Consider the following 23,188-nt stretch of genomic DNA (forward strand, 5'->3'; position numbering starts at 1 on the left):
AACGTGTTTTTCAATGTCATAATGTTTTGCTAGGAATGGTACCAATGCAGATGGCATGTCACTTGCCTATGCAGCTGTAAACGACATTTTGTTTATTATGTACTGTAAACTATTCTGCAGTTCGAATTACTTTCAAATACTAGATGAGGAAAATGATATGGTGATAGGAATTGAACACTGATCAGTAACTGCATCCCCACCTGTTCATCATCAAAACAAGTTGTTTATATTTACGACTTTCTCTCTTAAAATTACACAATTTCATAGTCCCTCTTGTAGGATTATAAGTGAACCTTTTCTTACATGTTTCATATGCAAGATTATGTTAGTTATCTAAACCTACTGAAGTTTCTTGTTTGGTATTCGAATGCTCAGAAGTCCAACAAACGTATTTCGACTGGGAAAAGTTTCCCTTCTTCTACAACTGTCATAATCTTTAGCTTCTCAGTAAGAACAGTTGAAATTAAGTATATCAGTCATTAATTCTATCTTTATTTTAATGCAATTTAACAGTTTTCAATAATTTTCTTCTAGACATAAAATGAAACCATTAAAGTATTATTTTCTAAATTCTGAAGTACCTTAACAGAATTTTAACAACTGTTTGTATGCGATTCTGTAAGTTTTGTACTTCACAAGGAGTTTTGATTTTTTCTCATATTCAAATTCATCATAAATTGAAATGAAATAGAAAAAAAAATTTTATCATATATATTTAACATTACCCTTACACATAATTTCCTTTTTTCTTTATTATCATCACTTATGATATTTATACTGATGCAGCACTTAATCAAATCCTTTATAGTCCATCTCAGTTTTCAGCTGGGAAAATAAGTATATTGCTGATGAAATAGCTTTTAATTAATATCTGCACAAATCATACACAACAACCTCAGTGACACTTCTAGCAAGTAATTTCTAACATTCTTTCATAATCTACATGATGAAATTTATTTTGTGAATGTTCCTAAATATAAGCAGTATACCTTGATCTGTGTAACAACTTAGTAACTGATCCTTCTGTAGTGGGTCTGTTGCAGATACATGTATTGATAATCAACCTCAGTTTCAAATGGTGCAAATGGCTCTGAGCACTATGGGACTCAACATCTTAGGTCATAAGTCCCCTAGAACTTAGAACTACTTAAACCTAACTAACCTAAGGACATCACACACACCCATGCCCGAGGCAGGATTCGAACCTGCGACCGTAGCAGTCCCGCGGTTCCGGACTGCAGCGCCAGAACCGCTAGACCACCGCGGCCGGCTCAACCTCAGTTTCATGCTACTGTAAAGTGAATGTACATTTGACATTTCCTTCATAATTTATGTACTTTAATTTCAGTTCGCTTTAGTATCAAGAGAAGATTGTAAAGTCAAGGATTATCACAGAAACTTTACTGACAGTAAAGCAAAATTTGTATGTTAATACACTTTGGAAAATTGCGGAAGTCAAGTGTTAAACATCAGTGCTGAAAATTTTAAAAAGTATGCCATAAACAGGAGTACTATGTATGTAGATGTATTCATTTAGCTTTTATAGTCAACCAAATATTATTGTGCTGTGGACATTTGCAGTTTTGAGATGAACGACATGTGAATTATCTTCACATAAATTGAGGCTAAATGTTTATTGTGTAGTGAATTTCATAGCTACTGAGTATCATGGAGCCAACGAACGAATCTTTGTTGACAACAAACTATAATACACCATTTTTTTAAACAATAGCCCATATAACTCATACACTTTAAAATAGCTGACCCATCATGACAGTACTAATAAACACTATAAATAAAGCCACCACATAATAATGATACTCTGCTACTGCTGCTGTGTGCAACCTGAAGACCAAATGGTCTAACTCCTCAAGCTAGTCTACATTGTACAGGCATTGTAATGTCTTCATGATTACTATAACCTCTACCCCTTTGAACTTTCTTGCTGTTGTCAATTCTCGATCTTTCTCTATAGTTTTTGCACACATCAGAGGTTCCTACATTTCCAAATTGACAATTCTTTTAGGTCTCTGGACATGTCCCATCAACCGACGACTGCTTTCAGTCATGTGTTACAGATTTAATTTCTTCCCCATTTACTCATTAGCTCTTCATTAGTTATCTAGTCTACATACTTAGTTGTCATTATTCTTCTGTAGCACAATATCTCAAAAGTTTTATTGTAATACTGTGCAACATGTAGCAACATAAAGAAACAAACGCCATGTAGCTGACATCAGTGTCATACATGTATCACAGCATACCTGTAAAATCTGCTCTCAGGGAAGTTGTCAGAGAAGTACAAACATTAGGATAGATTTCCTGTGTACTGTAAGATGTAAAGAGTAGTAAGATGAATCTCATGTGTGATCTATGCTACAATATTTAGGTCCATATGCTATGCTTCTAGTATTACTTCCATGTCAACAACCGTATGGAAAATATTTTGGCAAAAATAAATCTCAATTTCCATTTTGTATCTCTACATGAACACCTACTGTGTCCCAGTTTTTGTGATGTTTATTATATTAACATACGTTTGTTATGCCATGATTTTCCTTCATAAAGACCCCTCAAAGACCTGAACAGCATCAATAGTTTCTCCACAGTACATTAATTGTTATAACAATTTTCCACACATGTTTATAACAATTTTCCACACACATTTCACATATATTTAAGGTGTTTCACCCAGATTTGTGCACATACTTCACCTGTATCTCTAGCATTTTCGTTTCCACGCAGCTCTATGTCAACGACGTCATATCTCCTGAAGTATGTCTCGTTTAAGGACATATTTTTTCTGTATATTTAGCAGAATATATACATAATGTCTATGAAATGTATTGCGAATAGAGTCAGTAGCACAGAAGTAACACATTTAGACGTCATGTATGATGCGGTATTTTTCGCCCATCTCAGTGTTTATGACTTCATATCCCCTGAAATATGTATCGTACAATGACATTATTTAGCAGGTGCATTCAGTGGTACATGTGAATACTGTCTGCAAAATGTGTGTGCATAGTAAAGAAGTATTAAATTAAAACGTCATGCCGATGTGGAAGTTTTACTGCATGAACAGTGAAAATGTGGCATCGAATAAAAATTTTGCATTCCATCATTTCTTGGGGGTTGGCAGCTAGAAAAATTTTCGTAAAGTTTTGAAATTATGTGCAAAGTTCGTAGCAAGTCAGTTAATGGTCTTGTTCTCAAATACTGGATGAACAAAGTCTCGGTATTCGTGCGTCGTGGGCTACATTTCTTTCTCGCCTCCACCCCCACCTCTTTGATAGACAGATGATTCTTCCCCCACGGCGATCTGTCCAGAATTTATGTAATACGTGTATCAAGTTTAGTAGAAATCAGTCCAGAGATCTAGTAGGGGATTATCCATATACGTCGTAAATGTACGTACACAATTATATTACTGAACGAGACATAGTTCAGGAGATGTGACGTTAACATTGAGCATGTCGAAATTGGCTAGCGATTCAGGTAAACTATGTGTACAAATACGTGTGTAATATGTTAAATAAATATGAAATACTTTGAATACATGTGACATGTGTGTAGGTAGACAAAGCAACTGGTAAAGAACTCCTCCTAATCCTCTGGATCGATTTCAGCCAAACTTGGTGCTCGTACTACTTACTATCTGCGAAGAAATACTGTGGGGGCGGGGGGGGAGGGGGAGGGGGAAGGAGCAGTAACATCCTGTGAGGGTAGATGTGATAACGTGGAGAGAGAAGGGGGTAGGAGGAGGTGGACACAGGTAGGGGAGGAGAAGATGGACAGAGAGACGGGGAAGGAAAAGATGGAGAGAGAGGGGAGGAAAAAGGAGGAAATGGACTAATAGAAGACTGGAATAAATTCATACTTGTGCAACGCTTGGTACTCAGCTAGTTAAGATATAAGAAGCTCTATGTGCTGTGTCCGCTGCTAGTGAAGCCTATTCGTTTTGGATGCAGAAAGTTTTGTCTTGTGAGACTGCAGGTGAAAATTCGGGACACATGCAAAATCAGTTTAACCCTGTATATAATTATTTTAGAGTAAGCTACCCAAATACTACAAATACATTTAGTGACAACTGGCAGTCAAGAAGTGAAGTGCGTTTTTGGGTGATTTGGATACCATCAGAAAGGAGGTGGAAAGACCACTGTCAGTGCTTTTTTAAATATTCCCTATGTATCTAGCTTTAAGATGCATCTAAGTTGCAATGAAGGCTTTCATGGCTGGTCTGTATTTGTGACGCCAGAAGACGGCAAACAGTTTTATAGGAATGAATGAAGTGAAATTACAATATCTGATACCAAATCAATCATCCACAAACGATTTGGCGTTTCTTGCAGGACCATATACTGCGGAGACTGCTGCTGAATATATACTTCAAATATTTTTCTATTTCGTTGCTGAATTTAAACAGGTAAGCTAGGAAATTTTCAGCAATTGCACAAAATGTTTCTGTAACCATAAACAATTTCTTTATTCTGCCGTTTTATTCTTAGCTATAGTAAAGCAATGACGTGAAAACGGGAAAACTGGACCTGCGTTATTTACTTACTATCTCCCAAGCCTCTGTTGCAAATTTTTCCGAGTTTCACACCAAACAATCGCATGCAGAAAGTTGAGCTCAAGAGATGCTAACCAAATCGATACAGCAGCATAGTAAACAAGCATTTCCTTCATTTATTTTACGTTATCTGGTGAACGTGACGCGATTATGGTAGTGTGATTTACTATTATGCGTCAACAGCAAACTTAATTACTGACACCAGAACCAACAATAGCGCAGCAAAAAAAAAAAAATGTACACAGTTTTAGTGTCATGAACTGGTCATTATATGTCTCTAGAGCATCAGTCTGTCTACAGGACGCTCTTTTAGGGGCAAGACCGAACGTAGCTTTGGAAGCAGGGGCAGGCACACACTCTTTACATCATAAGCCATCAAATAACTTACCATAGAGAAATGCAGATATACGTACCGACCTGTTACGACAAAGAGATCTGTTCCACGATTACCAAGTAGCTGATGGTAGCGCTAAGAACAGTTACCAGCAAGCGGCGGTCGACTGTCGTGAAGCCTGCTGCTGTGAAGCTAAAGTGTGGCGTTTCAGCGACCTGGGACTGCAGAGCTGCCAGTTCTGACCTCCTGACAGGGGGCACATCCACAGCCGCAACCCTCGACACCAGCAGACGAGTGTTCTCCGCTTGGTTTGCAGCAGCCGAGCAGGACACTGCCATCGCCGTCAGTCTCGTGATGTGAAAGAAGAACGCCACCATCGTTGTCCACAGATAACGGTAGACAGTGGTCGTCTCGGTTCGATCTGGAGATGTCCACAGAGCCAACACCCCGTAAGAGGTGAAGATGGCGCCACTGAAAGAGTTTACCACTGTCAGCGCCATTGTGGTCCCGATGTGGCGCTGCAGCAGTTCCGCCCCGCGATGGAGAGTGGAGTGGGCGAGCCGGATGTGACGTAGCTCCGCCTGGTGGTCGTCGACTGGGGTCTGATCCAGCAGCAGCCGCGACAAGCGAGGGTCACCGTACCGAGTGACCACAGCTGCGACACACTTGTTGAGGTCGCGAAACCGAATCCATACCTCCATGACCAGTGCCACCACGTAAAAAGTAATAAGGTTGTCCAGAAAACCAAATATTATGTGAAGGAACCATAACGTTACGCGCAGCCACTCTGCGCAATGACATGCAAAACCGAGGAGTAAAATGTATTCGCACAACAATAAGATAGCGAAACTGCAATTTAGTAACACTCCCAGAATCTTTGTCTTATTGTTCCCACCTTGTCTTAAGCAGTTGTCAAAATATTTCAGTGTCTTTAGAAACAGCCTGAATTCTTTTAGCGTATACAGGGTACATCCACCGAGAACCCACACCACTTTCATATAATGTAGCAGCCTCATAGATAAATCAACAAAGGCCACGACAGTGGACCAGTCGCGGTAAACATCCAGCATGCTATAAACATCTAAACAGGTGGTGAGGATTACTACGAGCACCCAGGGGTTTGAAGGCGACGTGGCACGTCTACACAGCCGGGATGACTCCTGTTTGTACTGTCTACAACGGTTCCCAAATTTCATAGGCATTAGTCCGACCATCTGCCACAAGAAACACAATGGTTCGATTATAATGCGAAAACAGATTTTTGTCATAATGTGATGGTAAGCTGCAGCTAAGCGATCTCTTACGACTTAATCTTCGCTCGTGTGAGGAGTCGTGCACTGTGAAGGTAACTGAAAACAAAATTTCATTCACAGTATCCGTAACAATGTTGTTCTTGTCTGTGTAGAAAGTGAATGTCATGTGAGAGCTTCCGCGCGCGCAACTCGTCCTTTTAAAGCGAGGCGATCGATATAAGTGCCGAAATTAATACCCCTTTGTCCTTCAACACTCTGTCTAATTAATCTAATCCATTACATGGCTTCTGTAGCCATTATCTACTAATTTCGGAGCATCCCTTTCATCTCCCGGTACTATGTAATTAGGGCACTACCAAACGCCTCCGTTGTGCTAACAGTTGCGTCACTTGGTAGGACGTTTGGAAACAATTACTTGAAGGGATGGATATTGAAGATGCATAACTGTCAGTGTCCGCCCCCAGTAGATGTGTGGTGTCGGCACGGTAGCTCAGCGTGCTCGGTCAGAGAGGCGGTGGCCCTTTGCAATAAAAAAAAACTGAGTAAAGGAATCAAAGTTCAACTTGAACGGATGTCATGTGGCGTCCGCCCAGATTAAACGCAACGAACAACACCGAACGAAAAAAAAAGGTGGTCAGCTCGTCAGTATGTCAATCCTAAGGGCCCGGGATCGATTCGCGGCTGGATTGGAGATTTTCTCCGCTCAGGGACTGGGTGTTGTGTTGTCCTCATCATCATGATTTCTTTCCCATCGACCTGCAAATCGTCGCAGTGGTGTCAAAGCGAAAGACTTGCCCCCGGCGAACGGTCTTCCCGACGGGTGGCCCTAGTCACACGACACTTATTTGTTACTGTCAGTGACTATTACTGAGCTGGTCAACTTTTATTGTCACCAGAGATGGTTCATATTTCAGGCACAAAGGGAATAACCACCGCTTCCCTTTGGCATTTCCTATTAATGATTTTCATAGATGCGACAATGGGTCCCTGCAAACGATACTGTATTTTACACACTGATTTTTTAGATTTTGCTTTGCAAGTAAACAAATATTAGAATCGATTATTTGCGTGTTGGAAAAGATAAATCAAAAGAATTTTACTGTCTAGAATGTTGCAGAGCTTGCAAGGACTATTTTATCACGCGCACAAATATTTGCCTAAGATTTATGTTGGTATCTTCTCGTTTTAAATTAAGTTAAAATGTAAAACGTAACGTAACATGTCTTCAGTCCTGAGACTGGTTTGATGCAGCTCTCCCTGCTACTCTATCCTGTGCAAGCTTCTTCATCTCCCAGTACTTACTGCAACCTACATCGTTCTGAATCTACTTAGTGTATTCATCTCTTGACCTCCCTCTACGGTACTCCACGCTGCCCTCCAATGCTAAATTTGTGGTCCCTTGATGCCTCAGAACATTTCCTACCAACCGGTCCCTTCTTCTTGTGAAGTTGTGCCGCAAACTCCTCTTCTCCCCAATTCTATTCAATACCTCCTCATTAGTTATGTGATCTACCCATATAATCTTCAGCATTCTTCTGTAGCACCACATTTCGAAAGCTTCTATTCTCTTCTTGTCCAAACTATTTATCGGCCATGTTTCACTTCTATACATGGCTACACTCCATACAAATACTTTCACAAACGACTTCTTGACACTTAAATCTATACTCGATGTTAACAAATTTCTCTTCTTCTTGCCATTACCAGTCTACATTTTATATCCTTTCTACTTCGACCATCATCAGTTATTTTGCTCCCCAAATAGCAAAACTCCTTTACTACTTTAAGTGTCTCATTTCCTAATCTAATTCCCTCAGCATCACCCGACTTAATTCGACTACATTCCATTATCCTCGTTTTGCCTTTGTTGATGTACATCTTATATCCTTCTTTCAAGACACTGTCCATTCCGTTCAACTGCTCTTCCAAGTCCGTTGCTGTCTCTGACAGAATTACAATGTCATCGGCGAATCTCAAAGCTTTTATTTCTTCTCCATGGATTTTAATACCTACTTCGAATTTTTCTTTTGTTTCCTTTACTGCATGCTCAATATCCAGATTGAATAACATCGGGGAGAGGCTTCAACCCTGCCTCACTCCCTTCCAAACCGCTGCTTCCCTTTCATGCCCCTTGACTCTTATAACTGCCGTCTGGTTTCTGTACAAATTGTAAATAGCCTTTCCCTTCCTGTATTTTACCCCTGCCACCTTTAGAATTTGAAAGAGAGTATTGCAGTCAACATTGTCAAAAGCTTTCTCTAAGTCTACAAAAGCCAGAAACGTAGGTTTGCCTTTCCTTAATCTATTTTCTAAGATAAGTCATAGGGTCAGTATTGCCTCACGTGTTCCAACATTTCTACGGAATCCAATCTCATCTTCCCCGAGGTTGGCTTCTACCAGTTTTTCCATTCGTCTGTAATGAATTCGCGTTAGTATTTTGCAGCTGTGACTTATTAAACTGATAGTTCGGAAATTTTCACATCTGTCAACACCTGCTATCTTTGGGATGGGAATTATTATATTCTTTTTGAAGTCCGAGGGTATTTCGCCTGTCTGATACATCTTGCTCACCAGATGGTAGAGTTTTGTCAGGACTGGCTCTCCCAAGACTGTCAGTAGTTCTAACGGACTGTTGTCTACTCCCAGGGCCTTGTTTCGACTCAGGTCTTTCACTGTTGTGTCAAACTCTTCACGCAGTATCGTATCTCCCATTTCGTCTTCATCTACATACTCTTCCATTTCCATAATATTGTCCTCAAGTACATCACCCTTGTATAGATCCTCCATATACTCATGCCACCTTTCTGCTTTCCCTACTTTGCTTAGAACTGGGTTTCCATCTGAGCTCTTGATACTCATACAAGTGGTTCTCTTTTCTCCAAAGGTCTCTTTAATTTTCCTGTAGGCAGTATCTATCTTAGTCCTAGTGAGATAAGCCTCTAAATCCTTACATTTGTCCTCTAGCCATCCCTGCTTAGCAGTTTTGCACTTCCTGTCGATCTCATTTTTGAGACGTTTGTATTCCTTGTTGCCTGCTTCATTTACTGCGTTTTTATATTTTCTCTTTTCTTCAAATAAATTCAATATTTCTTCGGTTACTCAAGGATTTCTACTAGCACTCGTCTTTTTACCTACTTGATCCTCTGCTGCCTTCACTACTTCATCCCTCAGAGCTACCCATTATTCTTCTACTGTATTTCTTTCCCCCATTCCTGTCAATTGTTCCCTTATGCTCTCGCTGAATCTCTGTGCAACCTCTGGTTTAGTCAGTTTATCCAGGTCCCATCTCCTTAAATTCCCACTTTTTTGCGGTTTCTTCAGATATAATCTACAGTTCATAGCCAATATATTGTGTTCAGAGTGCACATCTGCCCCTGGAAATGTCTTACAATTTAAAACCTGGTTCCTAAATCTCTGTCTTACCATTATATAATCTATCTGATACCTTCTAGTATCTGCAGGATTCTTCCATGTATATAACCTTCTTTTATGATTCTTATTCTTTTATGATTCGAAAATTAAAATATGCGGACTTTCTTTGTTTTACTATTTTTAAGTCTCTTACGAAACACCTATCCTAACTGATGATTCGAAAACAATACACTCTTCCATAGCTGTATAAAGTAATATTTCATTTAGAATATGGCTAATACATTCAACTGTCAACGGATACATATAAATTTATATACACAGGGTAGTATTAAAAGGTCTGAGAAGCTTGAAAGGACGTGCTGCAGGGGAGGTTATCCTGAGAAATAATTATTAAGAGAGGAATTCTATACCTTGCGCCATTTCCGAGCTGCTTGCCAGATGCAATTAGTGTCAGCTGTACTCGTCTTGTGTGGCCGAGCGGTTCTAGGCGCTACAGTCTGGAACCGAGGTACCACTACTGTCGCAGGTTCGAATCCTGCCTCGGGCATGGATGTGTGTGATGTCCTTAGGTTAGTTAGGTTTAAGTTGTTCTAAGTTCTAGGGGACTGAAGTCCCATAGTGCTCAGAGCCATTTGATAGTGCAAGAGATAGTTCCGTCTTTGGTTTGGTTCCGATTCTTACTACTTTACTACCGTCGCATGTCCAATGTTTGTATCGCTCCCTTGATCGGTTTTAGGAAACCAAACGGAGAAAACATTTGGCAACAACGTCTCTGGAGGTCCGTTTGAATTTACTAACTTCAGTGCTAATTAATTCGGAAAAGGCACGACGTATGGATTTTTTTCTTAACAATTATTTCTCATCGCAATATACCCTGTAAAACCATTAGAAACTTTTCAGACTATTTCTGACCACTCTGTATACAAGGTGCTCTAAAGTTCCCTTTACAAACCTTTAGGACATGTAGCGAGGAGTGACTAGACAATATTTTGAACTGGAAACCATGTCCGGAAATGTACGCTTTACATGCTACAGCCGTTTCAAACTTGTTTGCTATGTAGTTACGCAACAGTGTAGTCATGGTGGGGAGTGGTTATGTCCGATCAGCTCATGTCATTTCACGTCTATCGTACCTCTCCGAGATAGTTCGTAGCCCATTCACGTGTCCGTTAGTGTTGGAGCAACGTCGTTTAGGGCACGTTTGCAGAATACACCGACCTGATCCTTCTGGATGGCGAAACTCACGGTAACGGAGGAGCTGCTCGTCGTCTTTATCAAGGTCTTTGACCACAACGACCAACTCAACTGCGTACCCTGTTCGCCACAATTACGCAGCGGCTTGAGACAGAGGGAAAGAGGTACGTGCACCGTCAGTAGGCGTGCCTGTGGAGCACCAAGGAGGAGACGCTACAAACCAGAATTGGAAGAGGGCGTACTGCATCACTTTGAAAAGAACCCGTCAACGAGTACACGAGCAATTCTGCGTACCCCCAGCGCGGTCTGATGTGTTCTGCGTGTCCAGCAATTATATCCATACCGTCTCCAAAGGACACAGTCACTGATGGCAGCCGATTTTGCACCACGCGTTGAGCACTGTACGCCATTTCTGTTCCGCTCCATAAATGCGACCCTGGTATTACCACGGTGCATTCTATTTTCTAGGCATTGTGTTCCCAATTCTTGAAAACATCCATGTCCGGACAGATGGAAACCCACATGCCAGTCATGTCCAAGACTTTCAACACAGATTTGGTATCAATACGTGGGTCGGTATTCTGGATGGTGATGTGATTGGAACGTACTTGCTTCCACTCAGGCTCATGAGTCCCATCCGCTTGACATTCCTACAATAATTATTGGTTTATTGGATGCTGTGCAATTGAATGTCTGACTAGACATAGGGTTTCAGCACGACGGCGCATCTGCTCACTTTTCACGTCTTTTTCGGGAACATCTGGACCAACATTAAGAACATATGGATAGGTTGATGGCATGGCCTCCACGATCACCGGATTTGACTCTACTTGAATTGCCCCTTGAGGTCGAATGAGGAGTTTGGTTTATGAGACTCTGCACAGTCAGAAGAAGATCTGGTAGCATGAGTCGTGGTCGCTGCAGAACGGATAGCCAAGACACCAAGTGTGACAGAACGTGTGTCCCACAACATCAATCGTTATACAATGTGTGCACCGTGGTTGACGGTCGTCACATCGAACTTAACTTGTAGCAGATCAGAATTCTAAACCTCCTTTTAAAAGGGCAAAAACGATTTAAGGTTAACTGAAAAAAATACAGTGTTATTGAAAAGTGATGAAGTTTCCTTTTAGATGCTTTGGTTATTATTTAGTGGAGTTCTAGAACAAATAATGTACTGGGTAACACGTAGTAAATTACTTGTAAAAGTGGTCGTGTTAACAACATGTTTTCAAATGATTGTAGCGCGGAAACACCATGTTTCCGGACATGGAATACGATTCAAAATATTATCAACTGAGACCCCTGTACAAGCCCTAGAAATCTTTAAGGGGAATTTTAGAGCACCCTGTATATTAGGGTGCGTAAGTTCATATCGTTTTTCATAAGTTTAATGAGCACAACAGATACACGTAACAGAGACTTTAGTCTTCAACAATATATTCTCCTTCACTATTTACAACAGTCTGTAAATGAAGGGGTAACGACTCCTCAATGTAAAAATCACATGGTTTTAAGGCGAAAAACTCGTCGAGCCATGCTCGGAGCGTATTTACATACGGTAAGGAAATTTCTTGAAGGTTGTTCGACAGATAGCCGAAAAAGTGAAAATCTGAGAGCACAAGGTGAAGCGAGCAGGGAATGACTTCCAATCCAACTCCTGTACTGAGCTCTTTGTCTGTAAAGCTGTTGTGTTCACCACTATTAAATCTCTGCACCGAGCATCGCTCTATTACCTGCGGCCAAGAAACGCATCGTTGGCCGCTGTTCTCCATGCGCGAGCCCGCTGCTAACATCGCATGCAGCCTTTGCGCGCACGCTTCAGAACACAGCGATGGCCACCCGTAACACTCAGTTGTTTGCATCAGTTTTGTGTCATTAAACCGTAGAACAGTCATTATTTATTGTGTTATTCGTAATTATAACAAGCGGAATTAGGGCTGGTGTTATCGTAGAGTAGCATCAAATGGTTCAAATGGCTCCAAGCACTATGGGACTTAAAATCTGAGGTTTTCAGTCCCCTAGACTTAGAACTACTTAAACCTAACTAACCTAAGGACATCGCCCGCCCGGTTGGCCGTGCGGTCTAACGCACGGCTTTCCGGGCGGGAAGGAGGGACTGGTCCCCGGCACGAAGCTGCCCGGCGGATTTTTATCGAGGTCCGGTGAACCGGCCAGTCTTTGGATGGTTTTTAGGCGGTGTTCCATCTGCCTCGGAGAATGCGGGCTGGTTTACCTTATTCCGCCTCAGTTACACTATGTCGACGATTGCACCGCAAACAAGTTGACGTACGCGTACAACATCATTACTCTACCACGCAAACATACGGGTTACACTCGTCTGGTGTGAGACGTTCCCTGGGGGATCCACCGGAGGCCGAACCGCACAATAGCTCTTGGTTCGGTGTGGGGCGGCGGGAGGGTGAAGTGGACTGCGGTAGTCAAATGGTTCAAATGGCTCTGAGCACTATGGGACTCAACTTCTGAGGTCATTAGTCCCCTAGAACTTAGAACTACTTAAACCTAACTAACCTAAGGACATCACAAACATCCATGCCCGAGGCAGGATTCGAACCTGCGACCGTAGCGGTCTTGCGGTTCCAGACTGCAGCGCCTTTAACCGCACGGCCACTTCGGCCGGCCTGCGGTAGTCGTCGTGAGGTTGTGGACCACTGCGGCTGCGGCGGGGACGGAGCCTCTCCGTCGTTTCTAGGTCCCAGGTTAACATACAATACAATACAACCTAAGGACATCACATACATCTATGCCCGAGGCACGATTCGAACTTGCGACCGTAGCAGCAGCACGGTTCCCGACTGAAGCACCTAGAACCGCTCGGCCACAGCGCCCGGCGAGTAGCATCACCTCACGCAGTTTTCCTGGTCGCTATTCTCGGACTGCTCTGCAAGACGTCCCAATTGTGGACAATAAATGTCAGCAGTGATTGTTAAACCTCAAGAAGAAATTATTAGTACACCGCGCCGTCGCTGTACCACCAGATGCATAACATTGTCTTTTAGGGACGAGGGTACGTCTTTGTACGGGGACATGCTGCTTTCTTTGGGCTCAACCATTCTTTTATTTTACATATGTTAGCATAAAGACACCGTTTATCGACCGAGCGAGGTGGCGCAGTGGTTAGACACTGGACTCGCATTCGGGAGGACGACGGTTCAATCCCGCGTCCGGCAATCCTGATTTAGGTTTTCCGTGATTTCCCTAAATCACTCCAGGCAAATGCCGGGATGGTTCCTTTGAAAGGGCACGGCCGACTTCCTTCCACCATCCTTCCCTAATCCGATGAGACCGATGACCTCGCTGTCTGGTCTCCTTCCCCAAACAACCCAACCCCAACCGTTTATCGTCATTAGTAACTATACAGGTTGGAATGGTCGGTATTGTTCACGAGCCAATCTATGACGAGCAAGCAGAAATACACATATGCCCCCCCCCCCCCCCCACCAGACTTTTGTGATTTGACTTAGAGAATGCGGTACCCTGACACCAAAGTTTTGAACCTTCCCCATTGCATGCAAATGTCGCACGATATGGAATGATCACAGTTCATCACATTTGACAGTTCTCTAGTACACTGACATGGATAATTGCGGATTAATGCGTTTAAACGATCTAAATCAAATCCCGAATGCCTTCCTGAACGTGGAGAGTCACTAATGTGAAAACTATTCTCCTTAAAACGAGGAAACCATTTTCTTGCCATGCTCTGTCCTATAACATTATCCCCGTACAGGGCGCAAATGTTTCTGGCTGGCTCCGCTGCTGTCTCCCCTCCATTGAACTTAAACAGAAGAATATTTCGGAAATGTTTCGATTTCTCCACTTGGCACTCTATTGTCTAACGTCCACATCTCTGCTCAGTGTCTCCAACTCTGACAAAACGACAGTGTATAAACTGAAACAGCAGCAGTGAACTACAAATAAAGAATGACGATCGATAAATAAACCTAAATCAACCAGAATATCTACACAACCTAATTAAAACAAAAAAACAATAATCTCGACGAGATTAAATGTGTTTCATAAGTGAATGCCCAGTTCTTGAATCCAGTGCACATCCTTTAGTGTTTCTAGCCAGAAATATTCATTACAGTGAAATGCTTGAATCCGACAGTCATGGACCTTGGATTGTACAGACTGATGGGAAGCTCTGGAGTCACGACCCGGATACGGCAGCCTGTTTCACTTGTGGAGTGCATCTCTGCACATGCTGGATTCGTTCAGGGCAGTCCAGGTCCTATGTGGCAGGAGGGATTTACTTGAGGGCTTTGCACTTGAGACAATGCGGCCCAGAGCCTTATTTGTTACCTCTTCCCACCAACTCTTCCCTTCTTCAGTAGGTTTAAAACCTGTAGCAACACTATCGAAAGCACCACGAAGTACAGGATGTCATGAAAGTTGTAGAGGGCATTTAACGTACAATGCGAACTGTATCTACGGCGTTCTATAGGGACCTGGTCTCTATTATTGCATGTCGCTTCGCACCCTTGTGGGGACGATCTGACAGGTGACGTATCTGTTTTAATCTGGAATGAAACAGACGAGTGTGATGTGGCACTGGAAGCAAGTCTGAGAAAAATTTTCGCGTTATTTAACGCTTCAGAATAGTGGCTTTCTGTCACAGAGCTGTGCAAAAATCTACGCTGAACCTAACAAAGGAATGATAGTACATCAACCGACCAATTCAGGTACTGTTGATTTTATGTACTGCAACTGGGAACAGCAATATGTGCACGATGAAGAAGTTGATCATGAAATGTTCTCTTTTCTAATAAAGCATGTATGGAATTAGCGGGTACACGAACTTGCAGAGAAGTCGACATTGGAGTTCTTAGAATCCTTATCTGTTACATCAAGAGCCTCTGCACAATGTGATAGGAGGAATTTGATGTGCAGGTGGAAGGACAGAAATTATTGGGCCAATCTTTCTAATCGTAACTGTATCTCTTTATATTTCATGAACAATACTATAAGTTCGCACTAACAGAACACCTTGTAAGGCTGTCACAGCCGCATTGGCGATGTGTACTCTTGCAGTGTCCTATACAAAATAATCGTAGGTCTTTTTGTTATTTGTAAGTGCTCTGAGAGAAGGTTACAGTCCAGTGTGCACATACGTATCGGACGTAATGGTTTGGTGTAATGAAATCGGTCCGAGAAGTTTTATTGATGTAGTTGGATACCACACTCCTGTTTTCAGTCACGTGGAAGTTCTCACTGTGATTGATGAGGAGTGTGAGATTGATATGCGAGCTCATGTACTCAATAAATGCAGCCAAGCTTCCCCATAAAAAAGAAAATTTCCTGATCAACCACTCAATGATGAGTTTTGCCACCATCAGTACTGACGTCGAGTAACAGTATCGGAATTGATCATTGGTTGCACTACCTACGCTGTCCGCCCCCGGTAGCTGAGTGGTCAGCGCGACGGAATGTCAATCCTAACGGCCCGGGTTCGATTCCCGTCTGGGTCGGAGATTTTCTCCGCTCAGGGATTGGGTGTTGTGTCGTCCTAATCATCATCACTTCATCCCTATCGACGAGCAAGTCGCCGAAGTGGCTTCAAATCGAAAGACTTGCACCAGGCGAACGGTCTACCCGCCGGGAGGCCTTAGTCACACGGCATTATTATTATTACCTCTACTTTGAGTGCAGTATGAGTTTGTGGACACCTCTTTGAGCTCATATTACTGTCAGACCTGTCTGAAGTGATAAATGGTGGACCTTTTTCCAAGACCGCTCCTAACTCTTCTAGTTTAGCTTCCCGGCTGAAACCGGCATCACATGCTGCACTGTCCGAGAAACCGGCCTGGGCGTCATTCGTTATTGGGGCATCCATGCGAGTGTGTTGGTTCCTCTGAAACATCGGAGGCACACTGTATTTTACGAAATGTGAAAGCATCTGAAAAAATCCTTCGTCGTCATGATGATACGAGGGGTTAGTAGCATTTTAGGACAGCAAACTGATGAACGAGTGACATGACACTGTGGATAAATAACGGAATTCTCGCCCTGGAAGAGCTTTGCATTAAGTTTGGTTCCGACTAACTCAGTTATTTTCACACCTTTGAAACAGTGATTGTGAATTTAAAAAATGTTGTAAGTACAAAGATAAAGTCGGTTGCATATTCGAGAAATAGACTCTGGGGGGCGAGGGCAGATGTGGTGATCATTCATTATGAGCAAGTTAACAGTGATGGTACTATTGTAGTCATTGTTTTGTGCAATGTTGATGTTCATGTTTAGCTGTTCCTGATTATATTGATTAGAGATGCTCTGTATAGTCTGTATCCCATATTTATGACGGCTGCTACTTTTTGAGAAGGTCTGTGCTTTCCTTTCTTGTTATCATTGTATCTGTAGCTTTTCCTTTCCGGGAAGTGTTGAGTCTTTGTTTTTTATTTGCTTTAGATTTCGATGCCACACGGCTCCATCTTCAGGCTATAAACTCTATTGAACCTATGTTCAAGAGGATAGTCAGAAAGCTAAAAACTGACATTTTCCAATACTTTTCAAAGACCCGAACTATGGTTATCTATACAGTGTTCATGACATGGATTAACGATATACCACTTTTGTTAAAATGTTCTTAATATGTTTGTAAAATCATATTAGATCGAAGTCTACAAAGAAACCATAAATTTCTGAAGAAAAAATGGTATCTCCTAAAACAAAAGGAAAACTATATCAGAAACGGCTCTGATGTTGGTGCTATAGCTCATTACGAAATACACTGCAAACTGTTTAAGATAGCAATGAGGGCATCAAAGAAACTGCCTTACGACAGAAATATAGTCGCACCAGACAATAAAATAAAGCAATGTACAGTATAACTAAGGAGGAAACTGTTAGAAAAAGACATGAAGAGGAGCAGCTAGCAATAAGTGTAAATGAAACAATGGTAAAAGTTGTGCGCAAAACTTTTCATCAAGCCTTTAATAACAATTACTGAAAAGATTGGGTTGTCAGTTTCAGTAGCTGCCATGAAATATATCAGACGAGTCATTACTAATAACTTAAGTAATACGAATATGATAGTCACTACGCCAGAAGAATCAACGCCCATAAAAAAACTTTAAAGTCAAACAACTGAAGTGGTTATGATGAAATGCTTACAAAGTTATTTAAAGAGTGTGCTCCTGAATTTAGTGGCATATTAAGTTACTTGTGTAACCAGTAATTGACCTGTGGAACGTTACTCGAATACCTAGTTGAAATATGGCGAAGTTTAGCATTTGTTTAAGAAAGGAAATAAAGAAATGCTTTCCAATTTTCACCCAGCTTAATTTTTGGCAGCAGTCTCGAAACATTTGGAAACGGTGATATACAACCGGCTTCTTAACCAACTGACAATAAATCACAAAAATGGTTCAAATGGCTCTGAGCACTATGGGACTTAACATCTATGGTCATCAGTCCCCTAGAACTTAGAACTACTTAAACCTAACTAACCTAAGGACAGCACACAACACCCAGCCATCACGAGGCAGAGAAAATCCCTGACCCCGCCGGGAATCGAACCCGGGAACCCGGGCGTGGGAAGCGAGAACGCTACCGCATGACCACGAGATGCGGGCAATAAATCACACTAGCTAACCCAAAAAACTAGTACTTTTTTCGTAAATCACGTGAAAACAGGTAATCTTTATGTTTCCAGCTGTGCTGATAACGAAAATGTTAATAACAATGTAAGTTTAGCCTTCGTTTTGAAATTATGAGAGCGTTACGTTATTGCCTATATACGATATGCATGTATTTATCCTGGTGTTACTCCTTGCAAGAAGGTCATTGAAGACGCAACCGCTCTGTATGGTGTTTGTAGTTTTCTTCTGATGGTTCCCTGTTTAGTGTCCAGCAGTAATCGGCTAACACCAGTGCACTCCTCCTTCCTTGGTATCTCATTTCCATGCCCGAAATTTGCTGGTGGAAGCGTTCTCTGTGTCGTCGATTACAGCACCACACTTGTGAGGGAAGAAGTCCAAGTGAGAATCTATGAAATATGACTTTAAGGAGATGTTGCATTCCAGTTAATTGTAGCAGTGTTGACGATTTTTCACAAGATCCTAATACTCCTCTGCCTTCTTCCTTCGTAGAAAGTTTGTTGACACTCGAACAAAGGCATCCCAAATTAACATTTCATCACCTGTCAGGATGGTGTTGAAACGCTCATCTTTGTACAGTTTGCATATCTAGTCACCCATGACAAGCCCGTCTCTTGTTTTTGTCTCACTAAGACACGGAAATTTCTCGCACAAACAGAGAAATGCTTCCTAGTTTTCTCCTAGGCCATAACGAAGATTATAATTAAGCCCAATTTTGTAGGAAGAGGAGGGAGAATTATGTTCTTGGATTCGACAAGTGCTTCGAACGTAGCACTGCGAGATCCTGGTTAAAATGACGGACAATTAGTCTAATATTGCTTCTTATAATGAAGTGCTTTGGCGCTGCTTTCCTAGCAGCACAGGAGGTGGTAGAATTTGATGCAGCCGTGTTATAGCCCACGTAACATGCTTGTGACTTCTAGAACCCCGGAAACCTGCCATTTTAGCTTGTCGTAGTTAAATCGAAATAACAGCTGTTTCACGTAAGGTCCATAATCAATCGGAATCGATTGTAACACGTTGCCATTATGCAGCACCAAGTTCTTTTCACTTTCGAAAAATCGAAGGAATGACATATGGCGATTACGGAACGCAGTCACATTCACCGTCTTATCGAGACAAGTCCACTACTGTAGACCCGACACTAACAGTTCTGCTTCATCTTTCGGCAATTCCAGATATCTTACTAGGTCATAGAACTCACACTGCGTTATTTTGTGACACTATGCACACTCATCGTTACACACATAATCAAAATCTTTCGAGGAAATGGGTTTTTAAGGTGGTGGTGCAGCACTTTTCACTACCGCCATCGTCACTTTTCCTTTCTTGGAAATACCATGTATTAAAGGAGTTTCATACACATGGACTGATGGTTCTCGCCAGGTAATGGGTATAGCAAAGTCCATGGAAGATCTCTTCCAATTCAGGCACAAGTTAAATCTCGAGATACAGGATGTGAATCGTACATGAGAAGCACAGGGCTTGTCCTGTTCCTCGATTTCAAAGCTCAAGTACTGTCTGTATGGCGTTATTGGCCCCCTTTGCGATTTCAATATAGCCTGTCCGCAAATGGAGCATAGATTATTAGCATATTTTAAGCATTTGCGAGGCATATTAAATCACAAGAGTTGCAATGATCACATGCACTAACTACACTTCAGTAGCACGTTCTTCAAGCATATGAGCGGAACACGGCGTATAACGGACTGAAACTACCCTTAAATAAAAAGTGGTTTGCTCCTCCCTTGCTCTTCCCCTCCCCCTTGTTGCTACGAGCGCGGACTACAAATAGCCACAAAATACACGAAGCTCTTGTTGCCTGAAACTTGATCACTCCCCCAACAGAGCGATTTCGAAGCCTGTATGGGAAGGGATCAACAATTAATGCTAAAAAATACAATTATAAATAAATGAACCCCCTTTTAACTTGCAAATGACATCTAATTCGATATTCTAATTGTAGTTTTTATTATCAGCGTGATAGACATTGTTAACAAACATTTATTTTATTCGAGTAACATTTTCACAGTCGCCTAGTGTAATATGGTGTCAAAGTCAAATTTCGGATTTCTAGGCGGTTCCGAGATTGAGAAGGCTGTGTACAGATACAGTGAGAAAATACTTAATTACTTAGATCACACATTACTGGCTACTGATGCGTTTTGTGACCAGTTAAACGCATTTACATGTGTAAACTACATTGAAGAGCCAAAGAAACTGCTACGCCTGGTTAATATCGTGTAGGGCCCCCGTGAGCATACAGAAGTGCCGCAAGTACCATGGACTCGACAAATGTCTGAAGCAGTGCTGGAGAGAATTGACACTATGAATCCTGCAGGGCTGTCCATAAATCCATAAGGGGACGAGGGGGTGGAGATCTCTCCTGAACAGCACGTTGAAAGACATCCCAGATATGCTTAATAATGTTCATGTCTGGGAGTTTGGTGGCCAAAAGAAGTATTTAAACCCAAAAGAGTGTTCCTGGAACCACTCTGTAGCAATTATGGATGTGTGGGGTGTCGCATTGTCCTGCTGGAATTGCCCAAATCCATCGGAATGCCCAATGCACATGAGTGGATGCAGGTGATCAGACAAGATGCTTACGTAGGTGTCACCTGTCAGAGTCGTATCTAGACGTATCAGGGGTACCATATCACTCCAACTGCACACGCCTCATGCCATTACAGAGCCTCCACCAGCTTGAACAGTCCCATGCTGACATGCAGGGTCCATGGATTCATGAGGTTGTCTCCGTACACGTACACGTGCATCCTCTCGATACAATTTGAAACGAGACTCCTCCGAACAGGCAACATGTTTCTGGTCATCAACAGTCCAACGTCAGTGTTTACGGGCCAAGGTGAAGCGTAAAGATTTGTGTCGTGCAATCGTTAAGGTTACACGGGTGGGCCTTCGACTCCGAAAGCCCTACATCGATGATGTTTCGTTGAATAGTTCGCACGCTGACACTTGTTGGTGGCCCAGCATTGAAATCTGCAGCAATTTGCGGAAGGGTTGCACTTCTCTCACTTTTAACGATTCTCTTCAGTCGTTGTTGGTCCCGTTCTTGGAGGATATTTCTCCGGTCGCAGTGGTTTCGGAGATTTGATGTTTTACCGGATTCCTGATATTCATGGTACACTCGTAAAAAGGTTGTACGGGAAAATCCCACTTCATCGCTACCTTGGAGATGCTGTGTCCCACCGCTCGGGCGCCGACTATAGCACCACGTGCAAACTCACTTAAATGTTTATAGCCTGCCATTGTAGCATCAGTAAGCGATCTAACAACTGCGCCAGACACTTATTGTCTCATATAGGCTTTCGCAACCGCAGCGCCGCATTCTGCCTGTTTACATATATCTGTATTTGAATACGCATGCCCGTACCGGTTTCTTTGGTGCTTCAGTGTACAATATACTTTTCAGGAAGTTACACTACTCTGCAAAACTTCTTAAGAATAAGATAGGCCAAGTAACACATCATACGAGAGTCGTCCACAAAGTAAGTTCCGTTTCTATTTCTATTTTCGGCAGCGCTACGATCGCAGTTCCGAGCGTGCGCGACAGTTACTCTGACTCAACGAGAAGACATGTACGCCATTTTCAGATCGCTGCTGCCGACGTGTGATTTGTAGTGCTTCTTTATAATGTCAGCCGTAGTTGAAAATGCCGTTGCGTGTGAAATCAGACCTGTTATTCGTTTTCTAAAAGCAAAGAAAGTTAAACCAAAGGAAATTCATCGGCAAATCTGCGAGGTTTACGGACAAAATTCTATGAGTGATTCAATGGTTAGAAGATTGGTCAGACTGTTCAATGAAGGACGTGATCAAGTGCACAATGAAGAACCAAGTGTACGCCCGTCTGTGGTTAGTGATGAACTGGTTCACACAATTGAAGAGAAGATTAAGCACAATCGTAAGTCGCTCCTAGCGACTTTCGCCTCTTCTTACACCTAAAATCTGTCCTTGGTCGTCAACACTTTAACGACGATGACGAGTTGAAAGAACATGTTACCACGTGGTTGAATACGCAGTCGGCAACATTCTGTGAAGAAGTCTTACAAAAACTTGTACCACGCTATGACAAGTGCCTACAAAATATCGGAAGCTATGTAGAAAAATAGTTTAACAGTTGTAAATTTTTGTACAATAAATATTTTTTCAGTATCTGTACACGTTTGTTTTATGTAACTAAACGGAACTTACTTTGTGGGCGATCCTCCTATTAACTACGCTGTGGAAATAATGTTCGGTAGCGTATTGCCTCCCAGGCGTACACAGGAATCTGAACGTCACGTGGAGTGAGGTCAGTGTGACTATATCGCCAAATAGGGTTGGTCCAGCAACACGATAGAACGGGAGAGGACAGTGTGTATCAAACAGCGAGAAGTTATGGTGCCCTGTGGTGATGTTCTTCATTACAACAAGGCCCGGAGACAACATCCGGATGATTTCACACGGGGTGGAATCATGGGGAAGCTGGAAGAAGAAGGTAGTGCGACGTGTGTTGCAAGTTAGATTGATATTGTTCACAACATTATGTCACGTGGGTGTGGAGCATTCTGAAACACAGACACTGCTTCCCGAAGGAGTGGAGGTAGTCAGTCGAAGTTAGCTACAGCTGCGGTCATCCTTGTACAAGAGGCAAGAAGGGACTCACGTGAAACGGAGTGTACAACTGCAAGCGCATTTGATAGGAGTGCTACGCACGCATCTCGCGCTTCTCATCGGCACGGCGACTGCAATGTAATGGTCTCTTTGCCCGATTACCAGTACGTTGTGCTCCGTTGACACCCGCACGTCGACGGCATCGTTTTCGGTGGTGCCAAGGGCGTACGAA

The sequence above is a fragment of the Schistocerca nitens genome, chromosome 2, assembly GCF_023898315.1.
Source record: "Schistocerca nitens isolate TAMUIC-IGC-003100 chromosome 2, iqSchNite1.1, whole genome shotgun sequence".
Lineage (NCBI taxonomy): Eukaryota > Metazoa > Arthropoda > Insecta > Orthoptera > Acrididae > Schistocerca > Schistocerca nitens.